We start from the raw sequence: 15,000 nt of genomic DNA, 5'->3' as shown, positions 1-15,000 counted from the left end.
CCTGGGAATACCAGGTGCTGTAGGTAATTTTATGCAGCCATAACATTCTTTTCTATTACATTTTACATTTAATTTTTTCAACTTATCAATGAATTTACTTGAGTGAAGAAGTAAAAGAGGTCTAAAGTTAATGTTTTTGAGCACCTACAGCCAAACCACACTGGACATGCCCAATCTCGTCTGATCTTGGAAGCTATGCAGTGTTGGACCTGTTTAGTACTTGGATAGGAGACCACCTAGTTATCCCAGGTGCTGTAGGTAATTTTATACTGCCATAACATTCTTTTCTATTACATTTTAAATATAATTTTTTCAACTTATCAATGAATTTACTTGAGTAAAGAAGTAAAAGAGGTCTAAAGTTAATGTTTTTGAGCACCTACAGCCAAACCACACTGGACATGCCCAATCTCGTCTGATCTTGGAAGCTATGCAGTGTTGGGCCTGGTTAGTGCTTGGATCGGAGACCACCCGGGAATACCAGGAGCTGTAGGTAATTTTATACTGCCATAACATTCTTTTCTATTACATTTTACATTTAATTTTTCAACTTATCATTGAATTTACTTGAGTTAAGAAGTAAAAGAGGTCTAAAGTTAATACTTTTGAGCACCTACAGCCAATCCACACTGGACATGCCCCATCTCGTCTTATCTTGGTAGCTATGCAGTGTTGTGCATGGTCAGTACTTGGATGGGAGACCACCTGGGGAAACCAGCTGCAGTAGGTAATTTTATACTGCCATAACATTCTTTTCTATTACATTTTACATTTAATTTTTTCAACTTATCAATGAATTTACTTGAGTTAAGAAGTAATAGAGGTCTAAAGTTAATGTTTTTGAGCACATACAGCCAAACCACACTGGACATGCCCAATCTCATCTGATCTTGGAAGCTATGCAGTGTTGGGACTGGTTTGTACTTGGATGGGAGACTACCTAGGAATCCCAGGTTCTGTAGGTAATTTTATACTGCCATAACATTCTTTTCTATTACATTTTACATTTAATTTTTTCAACTTATCAGTGAATTTACTTGAGTAAAGAAGTAAAAGAGGTCTAAAGTTAATGTTTTTGAGCACCTACAGCCAAACCACAGTGGACATGCCCAATCTCGTCTGATCTTGGAAGCTCTGCAGGGTTGGGCCTGGTTAGTATTTGGATGGGAGACCACCTAGGAATCCCAGGTGCTGTAGGTAATTTTATACTGCCATAACAGTCTATTACATTTTACATTTAATTTTTTCAACTTATCAATGAATTTACTTGAGTAAAGAAGTAAAAGAGGTCTAAAGTTAATTTCTTTGAGTACCTACAGCCAAACCACACTGGACATGCCCAATCTCTTCTGATATTGGAAGCTATGCAGTGTTGGGCCTGGATAGTACTTGGATGGGAGACCACCTAGGAATCCCTGGTGCTGTAGGTAATTTTATATAGCCATAACATTCTTTTCTATTACATTTTACATTACATTTTTTCAACTTATCAATTAATTTACTTGAGTTAAGAAGTAAAAGAGGTCTAAATTTAATGTTTTTGAGCGCCTATAGCCAAACCACACTGGACATGCCCAATCTCGTCTGATCTTGGAAGTTATGCAGTGTTGGGCCTGGTTTGTACTTGAATGGGAGACCACCTGGGAATATCAGGTGCAGTAGGTAATTTTATACTGCCATAACATTCTTTTCTATTAAATTTTACATTTAATTTTTTCAACTTGTCAATGAATTTACTTGAGTTAAGAAGTAAAAGATGTCTAAAGTTAATGTTTTTGAGCACCTACAGTCAAACCACACTGGACATGCCCAATCTCGTCTGATCTTGCAAGCTCTGCAGTGTTTGGCCTGGTTTGTACTTGGATGGGAGACCACCTGGGAATACCAGGTGCTGTAGGTACTTTTATACTGCCATAACATTCTTTTCTAGAACATTTTACATTTAATTGTTTCAACTTATCAATGAATTTACTTGAGTTAAGAAGTAAAAGAGGTCTAAAGTTAATGTTTTTGAGCACCTACAGCCAAACCACACTGGACATGCCCAATCTCATCTGATCTTGGAAGCTATGCAGTGTTGGGCCTGGTTAGTACTTGGATGGGAGACCACCTGGCAATACCAGGTGCTGTAGTTAATTTTATACTTCCATAACATTCTTTTCTATTACATTTTACATTTAATTTTTTCAACTTATCAATGAATTTACTTGAGTTAAGAAGTAATAGAGGTCTAAAGTTAATGCTTTTGCGCACCTACAGCCAAACCACACTGGACATGCCCAATCTTGTCTGATCTTGGAAGCTATGCAGTGTTGGGCCTGGTTAGTACTTGGATGGGAGACCACCTGGGAATACCATGAGCTGTAGGTAATTTTATACTGCCATAACATTCTTTTCTATTATATTTTACATTTAATTTTACAACTTATCATTGAATTTACTTGAGTTAAGAAGTAAAAGAGGTCTAAAGTTAATGTTTTTGAGCACCTACAGCCAAACCACACTGGACATGCCCAATCTCGTCTGATCTTGGAAGCTATGCAGTGTTGGGCCTGGTTAGTACTTGGATGGGAGACCACCTGGGAATACCAGGTGCTGTAGGTAATTTTATACTGCCATAACATTCTTTTCTATTACATTTTACATTTAATTTTTTCAACTTATCAATGAATTTACTTGAGTTAAGAAGTAATAGCAGGTATAAATTTAATGCTTTTGGGCACCTACAGCCAAACCACACTGGAAATGCCCAATCTCGTCTGATCTTGGAAACTATGCAGTGTTGGGCCTGGTTAGTACTTGGATGGGAGACCACCTGGGAATACCAGGTGCTGTAGGTAATTTTATACTGCCATAACATTCTTTTCTATTACATTTTACATTTAATTTTTTCAACTTATCTATGAATTTACTTGAGTTAAGAAGTAAAAGAGGTCTAAAGATAATGGTTTTGAGCACCTACAGCCAAACCACACTGGACATGCCCAATCTCGTCTGATCTTGGAAGCTATGCAGTGTTGGGCCTGGTTAGTACTTGGATGGGAGACCACCTGGGAATGCCAGGTGCTGTAGGTAATTTTATATTGCCATAACATTCTTTTCTATTACATTTTACATTTCATTTTTCAACTTATCATTGAATTTACTTGAGTTAAGAAGTAATAGAGGTCTAAAGTTAATGTTTTTGGGCACCTACAGCCAAACCACACTGGACATGCCCAATCTCGTCTGATCTTGGAAGCTATGCAGTGTTGGGCCTGGTTAGTACTTGGATGGGAGACCACCTGGGAATACCAGGTGCTGTAGGTAATTTTATATAGCCATAACATTACATTTTACATTGCATTTTTTCAACTTATCAATGAATTTACTTGAGTTAAGAAGTAAAAGAGGTCTAAAGTTAATATTTTTCAGCACCTATAGGCAAACCACACTGGACATGGCCAATGTTGTTTGATCTTGGAAGCTATGCAGTGTTGGGAATGGTCAGTACTTGGATGGGAGACCACCTTGGAAAACCAGGTGCAGTAGGTAATTTTATACTGCCATAACATTCTTTTCTATTACATTTTACATTTAATTTTTTCAACTTATCAATGAATTTACTTGAGTTAAGAAGTAATACAGGTCTAAAGTTAATGTTTTTGAGCACCTACAGCCAAACCACACTGGACATGCCCAATCTCGTCTGATCTTGGAAGCTATGCAGTGTTGGGACTGGTTTGTACTTGGATGGGAGACTACCTAGGAATCCCAGGGTCTGTAGGTAATTTTATACTGCCATAACATTCTTTTCTATTATATTTTACATTTAATTTTACAACTTATCATTGAATTTACTTGAGTTAAGAAGTAAAAGAGGTCTAAAGTTAATGTTTTTGAGCACCTACAGCCAAACCACACTGGACATGCCCAATCTCGTCTGATCTTGGAAGCTATGCAGTGTTGGGCATGGTTAGTACTTGGATGGGAGACCATCTGGGAATACCAGGTGCTGTAGGTAATTTTATACTGCCATAACATTCTTTTCTATTACATTTTACATTTAATTTTTTCAACTTATCAATGAATTTACTTGAGTTAAGAAGTAATAGCAGTATAAATTTAATGCTTTTGGGCACCTACAGCTAAACCACACTGGAAATGCCCAATCTCGACTGATCTTGGAAACTATGCAGTGTTGGGCCTGGTTAGTACTTGGATGGGAGACCACCTGGGAATACCAGGTGCTGTAGGTAATTTTATACTGCCATAACATTCTTTTCTATTACATTTTAAATTTAATTTTTTCAACTTATCAATGAATTTTACTTGAGTTAAGAAGTAATAGAGGTCTAAAGTTAATGTTTTTGAGCACCTACAGCCAAACCACACTGGACATGCCCAATCTCGTCTGATCTTGGAAGCTATGCAGTGTTGGACCTGTTTAGTACTTGGATAGGAGACCACCTAGGAATCCCAGGTGCTGTAGGTAATTTTATACTGCCATAACATTCTTTTCTATTACATTTTAAATTTAATTTTTTCAACTTATCAATGAATTTACTTGAGTTAAGAAGTAATAGAGGTCTAAAGATAATGTTTTTGAGCACCTACAGCCAAACCACACTGGACATGCCCAATCTTGTCTGATCTTGGAAGCTATGCAGTGTTGGGCCTGGTTAGTACTTGGATGGGAGACCACCTGGGAATACCAGGAACTGTAGGTAATTTTATACTGCCATAACATTCTTTTCTATTACATTTTACATTTAATTTTTCAACTTATCATTGAATTTACTTGAGTTAAGAAGTAAAAGAGGTCTAAAGTTAATACTTTTGAGCACCTACAGCCAATCCACACTGGACATTCCCCATCTAGTCTTATCTTGGTAGCTATTCAGTGTTGGGCATGGTCAGTACTTGGATGGGAGACCACCTAGGAATCCCAGGTGCTGTAGGTAATTTTATACTGCCATAACATTCTTTTCTATTACATTTTACATTTAATTTTTTCAAATTATCAATGAATTTACTTGTGTTAAGAAGTAAAAGCGGTCTAAATTTAACGCTTTTGAGCACCTATATCCAAACCACAGTGGACATGCCCAATCTCGTCTGATCTTGGAAGCTATGCAGTGTTGGGTCTGGTTAGTACTTGGATGGGAGACCACATGGGAACACATGGAGCTGTAGGTAATTTTAAACTGCCATAACATTCTTTTCTATTACATTTTACATTTAATTTTTTCAACTTATCAATGAATTTACTTGAGTTAAGAAGTAAAAGAGGTCTAAAGTTAAGGGTTTTGAGCACCTACAGCCAAACCACACTGGAAATGCCCAATCTCGTCTGATCTTGGAAGCTATGCAGTGTTGGGCCTGGTTAGTACTTGGATGGGAGACCACCTGGGAATACCAGGTGCTGTAGGTAATTCTATACTGCCATAACATTCTTTTCTATTACATTTTACATTTCATTTTTCAACTTATCATTGAATTTACTTGAGTTAAGAAGTAAAAGAGGTCTAAAGTTAATGTTTTTGAGCACCTACAGCCAAACCACACTGGACATGCCCAATCTCGTCTGAACTTGGAAGCTATGCAGTGTTGGGCCTGGTTAGTACTTGGAGGGGAGACCACCAGGGATTACAAGGTGCTGTAGGTAATTTTATACTGCCATAACATTCTTTTCTATTACATTTTACATTTAATTTTTTCAACTTATCAATGAATTTACTTGAGTTAAGAAGTAATAGAGGTCTAAAGTTAATGTTTTTGAGCACCTACAGCAAAACCACACTGGACATACCCAATCTCGTCTGATCTTGGAAGCTATGCAGTGTTGGGACTAGTTAGTACTTGGATGGGAGACTACCTAGGAATCCCAGGTGCTGTAGGTAATTTTATACTGCCATAACATTCTTTTCTATTACATTTTACATGAATTTTTTCAAATTATCAATGAATTTACTTGTGTTAAGAAGTAAAAGCGGTCTAAATTTAACGCTTTTGAGCACCTACATCCAAACCACAGTGGACATGCCCAATTTCGTCTGATCTTGGAAGCTATGCAGTGTTGGGCCTGGTTAGTACTTGGATGGGAGACCACCTGGGAATACCTGGAGCTGTAGTTAATTTTATACTGCCATAACATTCTTTTCTATTACATTTTACATTTAATTTTTTCAACTTATCAATGAATTTCCTTGAGTTAAGAAGTTATAGAGGTCTAAATTTAATGCTTTTGAGCACCTACAGCCAAACCACACTTGACATGCCCAATCTCGTCTGATCTTGGAAGCTATGCAGTGTTGGGCCTCATTTGTACTTGGATGGGAGACAACCTGGGAATACCAGGTGCTGTAGGTAATTTTAGACAACCAAAACATTCTTTTCTATTACATTTACATTTCATTTTTTCAACTTATCAATGAATTTACTTGAGTTAAGATGTAAAAGAGGTCTAAAGTTAATGTTTTTGAGCACCTACAGCCAAACCACACTGGACATGCCCAATCTCGTCTTATCTTGGAAGCTATGCAGTGTTGGGCCTGGTTAGTACTTGGATGGGAGACCACCTGGGATTACCAGGTGCTGTAGGTAATTTTATAGTGCCATAACATTCTTTTCTATTACATTTTAAATTTAATTTTTTCAACTTATCAATGAATTTACTTGAGTTAAGAAGTAATAGAGGTCTAAAGTTAATGTTTTTGAGCACCTACAGCCAAACCACACTGGACATGCCCAATCTCGTCTGATCTTGGAAGCTATGCAGTGTTGGGCCTGGTTAGTACTTGGATGGGAGACCACCTGGGAATACCAGGTGCTGTAGGTTATTTTAGACAACCAAAACATTCTTTTCTATTACATTTACATTTCATTTTTTCAACTTATCAATGAATTTACTTGAGTTAAGAAGTAAAAGAGGTCTAAAGTTAATGTTTTTGAGCACCTACAGCCAAACCACACTGTACATGCCCAATCTCGTCTGATCTTGGAAGCTATGCAGTGTTGGACCTGGTTAGTACTTGGAAGGGAGACCACCTAGGATTACCAGGTGCTGTAGGTAATTTTATACTGCCATAACATTCTTTTCTATTACATTTTACATTTCATTTTTCAATTTATCATTGAATTTACTTGAGTTAAGATGTAAAAGAGGTCTAAAGTTAATGTTTTTGAGCACCTACAGCCAAACCACACTGGACATGCCCAATCTCGTCTTATCTTGGAAGCTATGCAGTGTTGGGCCTGGTTAGTACTTTGATGGGAAACCACCTGGGATTACCAGGTGCTGTAGGTAATTTTATAGTGCCATAACATTCTTTTCTATTACATTTTAAATTTAATTTTTTCAACTTATCAATGAATTTACTTGAGTTAAGAAGTAATAGAGGTCTAAAGTTAATGTTTTTGGGCACCTACAGCCAAACCACACTGGACATGCCCAATCTCGTCTGATCTTGGAAGCTATGCAGTGTTGGGCCTGGTTAGTACTTGGATGGGAGACCACCTGGGAATACCAGGTGCTGTAGGTAATTTTATGCAGCCATAACATTCTTTTCTATTACATTTTACATTTAATTTTTCAACTTATCAATGAATTTACTTGAGTTAAGAAGTAAAAGAGGTCTAAAGTTAATGTTTTTGAGCACCTACAGCCAAACCACACTGGACATGCCCAATCTCGTCTGATCTTGGAAGCTATGCAGTGTTGGACCTGGTTAGTACTTGGATGGGAGACCACCTAGGAATCCCAGGTGCTGTAGGTAATTTTATACTGCCATAACAGTCTTTTCTATTACATTTTACATTTAATTTTTTCAACTTATCAATGAATTTACTTGAGTTAAGAAGTAAAAGAGGTCTAAATTTAATGCTTTTGAGCACCTACAGCCAAACCACACTTGACATGCCCAATCTCGTCTGATCTTGGAAGCTATGCAGTGTTGGGCCTCGTTTGTACTTGGATGGGAGACAACCTGGGAATACCAGGTGCTGCAGGTAATTTTAGACAACCAAAACATTCTTTTCTATTACATTTACATTTCATTTTTTCAACTTATCAATGAATTTACTTGAGTTAAGAAGTAAAAGAGGTCTAAAGTTAATGTTTTTGAGCACCTACAGCCAAACCACACTGTACATGCCCAATCTCGTCTGATCTTGGAAGCTATGCAGTGTTGGGCCTGGTTAGTACTTGGAAGGGAGACCACCTGGGATTACCAGGTGCTGTAGGTAATTTTATACTGCCATAACATTCTTTTCTATTACATTTTACATTTCATTTTTCAATTTATCATTGAATTTACTTGAGTTAAGATGTAAAAGAGGTGTAAAGTTAATGTTTTTGAGCACATACAGCCAAACCACACTGGATATGCCCAATCTCGTCTTATCTTGGAAGCTATGCAGTGTTGGGCCTGGTTAGTACTTGGATGGGAGACCACCTGGGATTACCAGGCGCTGTATGTAATTTTATAGTGCCATAACATTCTTTTCTATTACATTTTAAATTAAATTTTTTCAACTTATCAATGAATTTACTTGAGTTAAGAAGTAATAGAGGTCTAAAGTTAATGTTTTTGAGCACCTACAGCCAAACCACACTGGACATGCCCAATCTCGTCTGATCTTGGAAGCTATGCGGTGTTGGGCCTGGTTAGTACTTGGATGGGAGACCACCTGGGAATACCAGGTGCTGTAGGTAATTTTATGCAGCCATAACATTCTTTTCTTTTACATTTTACATTTAATTTTTCAACTTATCAATGAATTTACTTGAGTTAAGAAGTAAAAGAGGTCTAAAGTTAATGTTTTTGAGCACCTACAGCCAAACCACACTGGACATGCCCAATCTCGTCTGATCTTGGAAGCTATGCAGTGTTGGACCTGGTTAGTACTTGGATGGGAGACCACATAGGAATCCCAGGTGCTGTAGGTAATTTTATACTGCCATAACAGTCTTTTCTATTACATTTTACATTTAATTTTTTCAACTTATCAATGAATTTACTTGAGTTAAGAAGTAAAAGAGGTCTAAAGTTAAGACTTTTAGCACCTATAGCCAAACCACACTGGACATGCCCAATCTCGTCTGATCTTGGAAACTATGCAGTGTTGGGCCTGGTTAGTACTTGGATGGGAGACCACCTGGGAATACCTGGTGCTGTAGGTAATTTTATATAGCCATAACATTCTTTTCTATTACATTTTACATTACATTTTTTCAACTTAGCAATGAATTTACTTGAGTTAAGAAGTAAAAGAGGTCTAAAGTTAATATTTTTCAGCACCTATAGCCAAACCACACGGGACATGGCCAATGTCGTTTGATCTTGGAAGCTATGCAGTGTTGGGCATGGTCAGTACTTGGATGGGAGACCACCTGGGAATACCAGGTGCTGTAGGTAATTTTATACTGCCATAACATTCTTTTCTATTACATTTTTAATTTAATTTTTTCAACTTATCAATGAATTTACTTGAGTTAAGAAGTAAAAGATGTCTAAAGTTAAGGCTTTTAGCACCTACAGCCAAACCACACTGGACATGCCCAATCTCGTCTGATCTTGGAAGCTATGCAGTGTTGGGCCTGGTTAGTACTTGGATGGGAGACCACCTGGGAATACCAGGTGCTGTAGGTAATTTTATATAGCCATAACATTGCATTTTTTCAACTTAGCAATGAATTTTCTTGAGTTAAGAAGTAAAAGAGGTCTAAAGTTAATATTTTTCAGCACCTATAGGCAAACAACACTGGACATGGCCAATGTTGTTTGATCTTGGAAGCTATGCAGTGTTGGGAATGGTCAGTACTTGGATGGGAAACCACCTTGGAAAACCAGGTGCAGTAGGTAATTTTATACAGCCATAACATTCTTTTCTATTACATTTTACATTTATTTTTTCAACTTATCAATGAATTTACTTGAGTTAAGAAGTAATACAGGTCTAAAGTTAATGTTTTTGAGCACCTACAGCCAAACCACACTGGACATGCCCAATCTCGTCTGATCTTGGAAGTTATGCAGTGTTGGGACTGGTTTGTACTTGGATGGGAGACTACCTAGGAATCCCAGGTTCAGTAGGTAATTTTATACTGCCATAACATTCTTTTCTATTACATTTTACATTTAATTTTTTCAACTTATCAATGAATTTACTTGAGTAAAGAAGTAATAGAGGTCTAAAGTTAATGTTTTTGAGCTCCTACAGCCAAACCCACTGGACATGCCCAATCTCGTCTGATCTTGGAAGCTATGCAGTGTTGGGCCTGGTTAGTACTTGGATGGGAGACCACCTGGGAATACCAGGAGCTGTAGGTAATTTTATACTGCCATGACATTCTTTTCTATTACATTTTACATTTAATTTTTTCAACTTATCAATGAATTTACTTGAGTTAAGAAGTAATAGAGGTCTAAAGTTAATGTTTTTGAGCACCTACAGCCAAACCACTCTGGACATGCCCAATCTCGTCTGATCTTGGAAGCTATGCAGTGTTGGGACTGGTTAGTTCTTAGATGGGAGACTACCTAGGAATCCCAGGTGCTGTAGGTAATTTTATACTGCCATATCATTCTTTTCTATTACATTTTACATTTAATTTTTTCAACTTATCAATGAATTTACTTGAGTTAAGAAGTAAAAGAGGTCTAAAGATAATGGTTTTGAGCACCTACAGCCAAACCACACTGGACATGCCCAATCTCGTCTGATCTTGGAAGCTATGCAGTGTTGGGCCTGGTTAGTACTTGGATGGGAGACCGCCTGGGAATGCCAGGTGCTGTAGGTAATTTTATATTGCCATAACATTCTTTTCTATTACATTTTAAATTTCATTTTTCAACTTATCATTGAATTTACTTGAGTTAAGAAGTAAAAGAGATCTAAAGTTAATGTTTTTGAGCACCTACAGCAAAACCACACTGGACATGCCCAATCTCGTCTGAACTTGGAATCTATGCGGTGTTGGGCCTGGTTAGTACTTGGATGGGAGACCACCAGGGATTACCAGGTGCTGTAGGTAATTTTATACTGCCATAACATTCTTTTCTATTACATTTTAAATTTAATTTTTTCAACTTATCAATGAATTTACTTGAGTTAAGAAGTAATAGAGGTCTAAAGTTAATGTTTTTGAGCACCTACAGCCAAACCACACTGGACATGCCCAATCTCGTCTGATCTTGGAAGCTATGCAGTGTTGGGCCTGGTTAGTACTTGGATGGGAGACCACCTGGGAATACCAGGTGCTGTAGGTAATTTTATGCAGCCATAACATTCTTTTCTATTACATTTTACATTTAATTTTTTCAACTTATCAATGAATTTACTTGAGTGAAGAAGTAAAAGAGGTCTAACGTTAATGTTTTTGAGCACCTACAGCCAAACCACACTGGACATGCCCAATCTCGTCTGATCTTGGAAGCTATGCAGTATTGGACCTGTTTAGTATTTGGATAGGAGACCACCTAGGAATCCCAGGTGCTGTAGGTAATTTTATACTGCCATAACATTCTTTTCTATTACATTTTAAATTTTATTTTTTCAACTTATCAATGAATTTACTTGAGTTAAGAAGTAATAGAGGTCTAAAGATAATGTTTTTGAGCACCTACAGCCAAACCACACTGGACATGCCCAATCTCGTCTGATCTTGGAAGCTATGCAGTGTTGGGCCTGGTTAGTACTTGGATGGGAGACCACCTGGGAATACCAGGAGCTGTAGGTAATTTTATACTGCCATAACATTCTTTTCTATTACATTTTACATTTAATTTTTCAACTTATCATTGAATTTACTTGAGTTAAGAAGTAAAAGAAGTCTAAAGTTAATACTTTTGAGCACCTACAGCCAATCCACACTGGACATTCCCCATCTCGTCTTATCTTTTTAGCTATTCAGTGCTGGGCATGGTCAGTACTTGGATGGGAGACCACCTAGGAATCCCAAGTGCTGTAGGTAATTTTATACTGCCATAACATTCTTTTCTATTACATTTTACATTTAATTTTTTCAAATTATCAATGAATTTACTTGTGTTAATAAGTAAAAGCGGTCTAAATTTAACGCTTTTGAGCACCTACATCCAAACCACAGTGGACATGCCCAATCTCGTCTGATCTTGGAAGCTATGCAGTGTTGGGCCTGGTTAGTACTTGGATGGGAGACCACCTGGGAATACCTGGAGCTGTAGTTAATTTTATACTGCCATAACATTCTTTTCTATTACATTTTACATTTAATTTTTTCAACTTATCAATGAATTTACTTGAGTTAAGAAGTAATAGAGGTCTAAATTTAATGCTTTTGAGCACCTACAGACAAACCACACTTGACATGCCCAATCTCGTCTGATCTTGGAAGCTATGCAGTGTTGGGCCTCGTTTGTACTTGGATGGGAGACAACCTGGGAATACGAGGTGCTGTAGGTAATTTTAGACAACCAAAACATTCTTTTCTATTACATTTACATTTAATTTTTTCAACTTATCAATGAATTTACTTGAGTTAAGAAGTAAAAGAGGTCTAAAGTTAATAATTTTGAGCACCTACAGCCAAACCACACTGGACTTGCCCAATCTCGTCTGATCATGGAAGCTATGCAGTGTTGGGCCTGGTTAGTACTTGGATGGGAGACCACCTGGGATTACCAGGTGCTGTAGGTAATTTTATACTGCCATAACATTCTTTTCTATTACATTTTACATTTCATTTTTCAACTTATCATTGAATTTACTTGAGTTAAGATGTAAAAGAGGTCTAAAGTTAATGATTTTGAGCACCTACAGCCAAACCACACTGGACATGCCCAATCTCGTCTGATCTTGGAAGCAATGCAGTGTTGGGCCTGGTTAGTACTTAGATGGGAGACCACCTGGGAATACCAGGTGCAGTAGTTAATTTTATGCAGCCATAACATTCTTTTCTATTACATTTTACATTTAATTTTTCAACTTATCAATGAATTTACTTGAGTTAAGAAGTAAAAGAGGTCTAAAGTTAATGTTTTTGAGCACCTATAGCCAAACCACACTGGACATGCCCAATCTCGTCTGATCTTGGAAGCTATGCAGTGTTGGGCCTGGTTAGTACTTGGATGGGAGACCACCTGGGAATACCTGGTGCTGTAGGTAATTTTATATAGCCATAACATTCTTTTCTATTACATTTTACATTACATTTTTTCAACTTAGCAATGAATTTACTTGAGTTAAGAAGTAAAAGAGGTCTAAAGTTAATATTTTTCAGCACCTATAGCCAAACCACACTGGACATGGCCAATGTCGTTTGATCTTGGAAGCTATGCAGTGTTGGGCATGGTCAGTACTTGGATGGGAAACCACCTGGGAATACCAGGTGCTGTAGGTAATTTTATACTGCCATAACATTCTTTTCTATTACATTTATCATTTAATTTTTTCAACTTATCAATGAATTTACTTGAGTTAAGAAGTAAAAGATGTCTAAAGTTAAGGCTTTTAGCACCTACAGCCAAACCACACTGGACATGCCCAATCTCGTCTGATCTTGGAAGCTATGCAGTGTTGGGCCTGGTTAGTACTTGGATGGGAGACCACCTGGGAATACCAGGTGCTGTAGGTAATTTTATATAGCCATAACATTGCATTTTTTCAACTTAGCAATGAATTTACTTGAGTTAAGAAGTAAAAGAGGTCTAAAGTTAATATTTTTCAGCACCTATAGGCAAACAACACTGGACATGGCCAATGTTGTTTGATCTTGGAAGCTATGCAGTGTTGGGAATGGTCAGTACTTGGATGGGAAACCACCTTGGAAAACCAGGTGCAGTAGGTAATTTTATACAGCCATAACATTCTTTTCTATTACATTTTACATTTATTTTTTCAACTTATCAATGAATTTACTTGAGTTAAGAAGTAATACAGGTCTAAAGTTAATGTTTTTGAGCACCTACAGCCAAACCACACTGGACATGCCCAATCTCGTCTGATCTTGGAAGTTATGCAGTGTTGGGACTGGTTTGTACTTGGATGGGAGACTACCTAGGAATCCCAGGTTCTGTAGGTAATTTTATACTGCCATAACATTCTTTTCTATTACATTTTACATTTAATTTTTTCAACTTATCAATGAATTTACTTGAGTAAAGAAGTAATAGAGGTCTAAAGTTAATGTTTTTGAGCTCCTACAGCCAAACCCACTGGACATGCCCAATCTCGTCTGATCTTGGAAGCTATGCAGTGTTGGGCCTGGTTAGTACTTGGATGGGAGACCACCTGGGAATACCAGGAGCTGTAGGTAATTTTATACTGCCATGACATTCTTTTCTATTACATTTTACATTTAATTTTTTCAACTTATCAATGAATTTACTTGAGTTAAGAAGTAATAGAGGTCTAAAGTTAATGTTTTTGAGCACCTACAGCCAAACCACTCTGGACATGCCCAATCTCGTCTGATCTTGGAAGCTATGCAGTGTTGGGACTGGTTAGTTCTTAGATGGGAGACTACCTAGGAATCCCAGGTGCTGTAGGTAATTTTATACTGCCATATCATTCTTTTCTATTACATTTTACATTTAATTTTTTCAACTTATCAATGAATTTACTTGTGTTAAGAAGTAAAAGTGGTCTAAATTTAACGCTTTTGAGCACCTACATCCAAACCACAGTGGACATGCCCAATCTCGTCTGATCTTGGAAGCTATGCAGTGTTGGGCCTGGTTAGTACTTGGATGGGAGACCACCTGGGAATACCTGGAGCTGTAGGTAATTTTATACTGCCATAACATTCTTTTCTATTACATTTTACATTTAATTTTTTCAACTTATCAATGAATTTACTTGAGTTAAGAAGTAATAGAGGTCTAAATTTAATGCTTTTGAGCACCTACAGCCAAACCACACTGGACATGCCCAATCTCGTCTGATCTTGGAAGCTTTTCAGTGTTGGGCCTCGTTTGTACTTGGATGGGAGACCACCTGGGAATACCAGGTGCTGTAGGTAATTATAGACAACCAAAG

The 15,000-nt window shown here is 37.4% G+C and overlaps 12 non-coding genes and 47 pseudogenes across 12 annotated transcripts in view; all 59 read left to right on the top strand.

Annotated features, from left to right (window-relative positions):
• Nucleotides 1-26, top strand: part of LOC148473023 (5S ribosomal RNA) — a 119-nt gene extending 93 nt beyond the window's left edge. The window contains exon 1 of the ribosomal RNA XR_015873998.1: nt 1-26. This exon is cut by the window's left edge and continues 93 nt beyond it. This is a non-coding gene — a ribosomal RNA (5S ribosomal RNA).
• Nucleotides 27-142: 116 nt separating this feature from the next.
• On the top strand, nt 143-261 carry LOC148473022 (5S ribosomal RNA; annotated as a pseudogene).
• A 116-nt stretch (nt 262-377) lies between these two features.
• Nucleotides 378-496, top strand: LOC148473021 (5S ribosomal RNA; annotated as a pseudogene).
• Nucleotides 497-846: 350 nt separating this feature from the next.
• On the top strand, nt 847-965 carry LOC148473020 (5S ribosomal RNA; annotated as a pseudogene).
• A 116-nt stretch (nt 966-1,081) lies between these two features.
• LOC148473019 (5S ribosomal RNA) lies at nt 1,082-1,200 on the top strand (annotated as a pseudogene).
• Nucleotides 1,201-1,311: 111 nt separating this feature from the next.
• On the top strand, nt 1,312-1,430 carry LOC148473018 (5S ribosomal RNA; annotated as a pseudogene).
• A 116-nt stretch (nt 1,431-1,546) lies between these two features.
• LOC148473017 (5S ribosomal RNA) lies at nt 1,547-1,665 on the top strand (annotated as a pseudogene).
• Nucleotides 1,666-1,781: 116 nt separating this feature from the next.
• LOC148473016 (5S ribosomal RNA) lies at nt 1,782-1,900 on the top strand (annotated as a pseudogene).
• Nucleotides 1,901-2,016: 116 nt separating this feature from the next.
• Nucleotides 2,017-2,135, top strand: LOC148473015 (5S ribosomal RNA; annotated as a pseudogene).
• A 116-nt stretch (nt 2,136-2,251) lies between these two features.
• On the top strand, nt 2,252-2,370 carry LOC148473014 (5S ribosomal RNA; annotated as a pseudogene).
• A 115-nt stretch (nt 2,371-2,485) lies between these two features.
• On the top strand, nt 2,486-2,604 carry LOC148473013 (5S ribosomal RNA). The gene has a single exon (XR_015873331.1). It is a non-coding gene; the product is annotated as a 5S ribosomal RNA (ribosomal RNA).
• A 117-nt stretch (nt 2,605-2,721) lies between these two features.
• LOC148473012 (5S ribosomal RNA) lies at nt 2,722-2,840 on the top strand. Its single transcript, XR_015873896.1, has one exon. It is a non-coding gene; the product is annotated as a 5S ribosomal RNA (ribosomal RNA).
• A 116-nt stretch (nt 2,841-2,956) lies between these two features.
• Nucleotides 2,957-3,075, top strand: LOC148473011 (5S ribosomal RNA; annotated as a pseudogene).
• Nucleotides 3,076-3,190: 115 nt separating this feature from the next.
• LOC148473010 (5S ribosomal RNA) lies at nt 3,191-3,309 on the top strand. Its single transcript, XR_015873330.1, has one exon. It is a non-coding gene; the product is annotated as a 5S ribosomal RNA (ribosomal RNA).
• A 341-nt stretch (nt 3,310-3,650) lies between these two features.
• Nucleotides 3,651-3,769, top strand: LOC148473009 (5S ribosomal RNA; annotated as a pseudogene).
• Nucleotides 3,770-3,884: 115 nt separating this feature from the next.
• Nucleotides 3,885-4,003, top strand: LOC148473008 (5S ribosomal RNA; annotated as a pseudogene).
• A 116-nt stretch (nt 4,004-4,119) lies between these two features.
• LOC148473007 (5S ribosomal RNA) lies at nt 4,120-4,238 on the top strand (annotated as a pseudogene).
• A 117-nt stretch (nt 4,239-4,355) lies between these two features.
• LOC148473006 (5S ribosomal RNA) lies at nt 4,356-4,474 on the top strand (annotated as a pseudogene).
• A 116-nt stretch (nt 4,475-4,590) lies between these two features.
• On the top strand, nt 4,591-4,709 carry LOC148473005 (5S ribosomal RNA; annotated as a pseudogene).
• A 350-nt stretch (nt 4,710-5,059) lies between these two features.
• On the top strand, nt 5,060-5,178 carry LOC148473004 (5S ribosomal RNA; annotated as a pseudogene).
• A 116-nt stretch (nt 5,179-5,294) lies between these two features.
• Nucleotides 5,295-5,413, top strand: LOC148473003 (5S ribosomal RNA). Its single transcript, XR_015874191.1, has one exon. It is a non-coding gene; the product is annotated as a 5S ribosomal RNA (ribosomal RNA).
• A 115-nt stretch (nt 5,414-5,528) lies between these two features.
• On the top strand, nt 5,529-5,647 carry LOC148473002 (5S ribosomal RNA; annotated as a pseudogene).
• Nucleotides 5,648-5,763: 116 nt separating this feature from the next.
• LOC148473001 (5S ribosomal RNA) lies at nt 5,764-5,882 on the top strand (annotated as a pseudogene).
• Nucleotides 5,883-5,997: 115 nt separating this feature from the next.
• LOC148473000 (5S ribosomal RNA) lies at nt 5,998-6,116 on the top strand (annotated as a pseudogene).
• Nucleotides 6,117-6,232: 116 nt separating this feature from the next.
• LOC148472999 (5S ribosomal RNA) lies at nt 6,233-6,351 on the top strand (annotated as a pseudogene).
• A 115-nt stretch (nt 6,352-6,466) lies between these two features.
• LOC148472998 (5S ribosomal RNA) lies at nt 6,467-6,585 on the top strand (annotated as a pseudogene).
• A 116-nt stretch (nt 6,586-6,701) lies between these two features.
• LOC148472997 (5S ribosomal RNA) lies at nt 6,702-6,820 on the top strand. Its single transcript, XR_015874362.1, has one exon. It is a non-coding gene; the product is annotated as a 5S ribosomal RNA (ribosomal RNA).
• Nucleotides 6,821-6,935: 115 nt separating this feature from the next.
• On the top strand, nt 6,936-7,054 carry LOC148472996 (5S ribosomal RNA; annotated as a pseudogene).
• Nucleotides 7,055-7,169: 115 nt separating this feature from the next.
• LOC148472995 (5S ribosomal RNA) lies at nt 7,170-7,288 on the top strand (annotated as a pseudogene).
• A 116-nt stretch (nt 7,289-7,404) lies between these two features.
• On the top strand, nt 7,405-7,523 carry LOC148472994 (5S ribosomal RNA). Its single transcript, XR_015873329.1, has one exon. It is a non-coding gene; the product is annotated as a 5S ribosomal RNA (ribosomal RNA).
• A 115-nt stretch (nt 7,524-7,638) lies between these two features.
• On the top strand, nt 7,639-7,757 carry LOC148472993 (5S ribosomal RNA; annotated as a pseudogene).
• A 116-nt stretch (nt 7,758-7,873) lies between these two features.
• On the top strand, nt 7,874-7,992 carry LOC148472992 (5S ribosomal RNA; annotated as a pseudogene).
• A 115-nt stretch (nt 7,993-8,107) lies between these two features.
• Nucleotides 8,108-8,226, top strand: LOC148472991 (5S ribosomal RNA; annotated as a pseudogene).
• Nucleotides 8,227-8,341: 115 nt separating this feature from the next.
• On the top strand, nt 8,342-8,460 carry LOC148472990 (5S ribosomal RNA; annotated as a pseudogene).
• Nucleotides 8,461-8,576: 116 nt separating this feature from the next.
• Nucleotides 8,577-8,695, top strand: LOC148472989 (5S ribosomal RNA). Its single transcript, XR_015873697.1, has one exon. It is a non-coding gene; the product is annotated as a 5S ribosomal RNA (ribosomal RNA).
• A 115-nt stretch (nt 8,696-8,810) lies between these two features.
• Nucleotides 8,811-8,929, top strand: LOC148472988 (5S ribosomal RNA; annotated as a pseudogene).
• A 115-nt stretch (nt 8,930-9,044) lies between these two features.
• Nucleotides 9,045-9,163, top strand: LOC148472987 (5S ribosomal RNA). Its single transcript, XR_015873908.1, has one exon. It is a non-coding gene; the product is annotated as a 5S ribosomal RNA (ribosomal RNA).
• Nucleotides 9,164-9,279: 116 nt separating this feature from the next.
• On the top strand, nt 9,280-9,398 carry LOC148472986 (5S ribosomal RNA; annotated as a pseudogene).
• A 115-nt stretch (nt 9,399-9,513) lies between these two features.
• LOC148472985 (5S ribosomal RNA) lies at nt 9,514-9,632 on the top strand. Its single transcript, XR_015873328.1, has one exon. It is a non-coding gene; the product is annotated as a 5S ribosomal RNA (ribosomal RNA).
• A 328-nt stretch (nt 9,633-9,960) lies between these two features.
• On the top strand, nt 9,961-10,079 carry LOC148472984 (5S ribosomal RNA; annotated as a pseudogene).
• A 116-nt stretch (nt 10,080-10,195) lies between these two features.
• Nucleotides 10,196-10,313, top strand: LOC148472983 (5S ribosomal RNA; annotated as a pseudogene).
• Nucleotides 10,314-10,429: 116 nt separating this feature from the next.
• LOC148472982 (5S ribosomal RNA) lies at nt 10,430-10,548 on the top strand (annotated as a pseudogene).
• Nucleotides 10,549-10,664: 116 nt separating this feature from the next.
• On the top strand, nt 10,665-10,783 carry LOC148472981 (5S ribosomal RNA; annotated as a pseudogene).
• Nucleotides 10,784-10,898: 115 nt separating this feature from the next.
• Nucleotides 10,899-11,017, top strand: LOC148472980 (5S ribosomal RNA; annotated as a pseudogene).
• Nucleotides 11,018-11,133: 116 nt separating this feature from the next.
• LOC148472979 (5S ribosomal RNA) lies at nt 11,134-11,252 on the top strand. The gene has a single exon (XR_015873327.1). It is a non-coding gene; the product is annotated as a 5S ribosomal RNA (ribosomal RNA).
• A 116-nt stretch (nt 11,253-11,368) lies between these two features.
• LOC148472978 (5S ribosomal RNA) lies at nt 11,369-11,487 on the top strand (annotated as a pseudogene).
• A 116-nt stretch (nt 11,488-11,603) lies between these two features.
• LOC148472977 (5S ribosomal RNA) lies at nt 11,604-11,722 on the top strand (annotated as a pseudogene).
• A 350-nt stretch (nt 11,723-12,072) lies between these two features.
• On the top strand, nt 12,073-12,191 carry LOC148472976 (5S ribosomal RNA; annotated as a pseudogene).
• Nucleotides 12,192-12,307: 116 nt separating this feature from the next.
• On the top strand, nt 12,308-12,426 carry LOC148472975 (5S ribosomal RNA; annotated as a pseudogene).
• Nucleotides 12,427-12,541: 115 nt separating this feature from the next.
• Nucleotides 12,542-12,660, top strand: LOC148472974 (5S ribosomal RNA; annotated as a pseudogene).
• A 115-nt stretch (nt 12,661-12,775) lies between these two features.
• On the top strand, nt 12,776-12,894 carry LOC148472973 (5S ribosomal RNA; annotated as a pseudogene).
• A 115-nt stretch (nt 12,895-13,009) lies between these two features.
• LOC148472972 (5S ribosomal RNA) lies at nt 13,010-13,128 on the top strand (annotated as a pseudogene).
• A 116-nt stretch (nt 13,129-13,244) lies between these two features.
• LOC148472971 (5S ribosomal RNA) lies at nt 13,245-13,363 on the top strand (annotated as a pseudogene).
• Nucleotides 13,364-13,478: 115 nt separating this feature from the next.
• LOC148472970 (5S ribosomal RNA) lies at nt 13,479-13,597 on the top strand. Its single transcript, XR_015873325.1, has one exon. It is a non-coding gene; the product is annotated as a 5S ribosomal RNA (ribosomal RNA).
• Nucleotides 13,598-13,925: 328 nt separating this feature from the next.
• LOC148472969 (5S ribosomal RNA) lies at nt 13,926-14,044 on the top strand (annotated as a pseudogene).
• Nucleotides 14,045-14,160: 116 nt separating this feature from the next.
• On the top strand, nt 14,161-14,278 carry LOC148472968 (5S ribosomal RNA; annotated as a pseudogene).
• A 116-nt stretch (nt 14,279-14,394) lies between these two features.
• LOC148472967 (5S ribosomal RNA) lies at nt 14,395-14,513 on the top strand (annotated as a pseudogene).
• A 116-nt stretch (nt 14,514-14,629) lies between these two features.
• Nucleotides 14,630-14,748, top strand: LOC148472966 (5S ribosomal RNA; annotated as a pseudogene).
• Nucleotides 14,749-14,864: 116 nt separating this feature from the next.
• LOC148472965 (5S ribosomal RNA) lies at nt 14,865-14,983 on the top strand (annotated as a pseudogene).
• Nucleotides 14,984-15,000: the final 17 nt, after the last annotated feature.

This window comes from Taudactylus pleione, unplaced genomic scaffold, assembly GCF_031769625.1.
Source record: "Taudactylus pleione unplaced genomic scaffold, aTauple2 ptg000967l, whole genome shotgun sequence".
In the NCBI taxonomy this organism is placed as follows: Eukaryota; Metazoa; Chordata; class Amphibia; order Anura; family Myobatrachidae; genus Taudactylus; species Taudactylus pleione.
The sequence above is the reverse complement of the archived record's forward strand: the minus strand, read 5'-3'. Positions and strand labels throughout refer to the sequence as shown.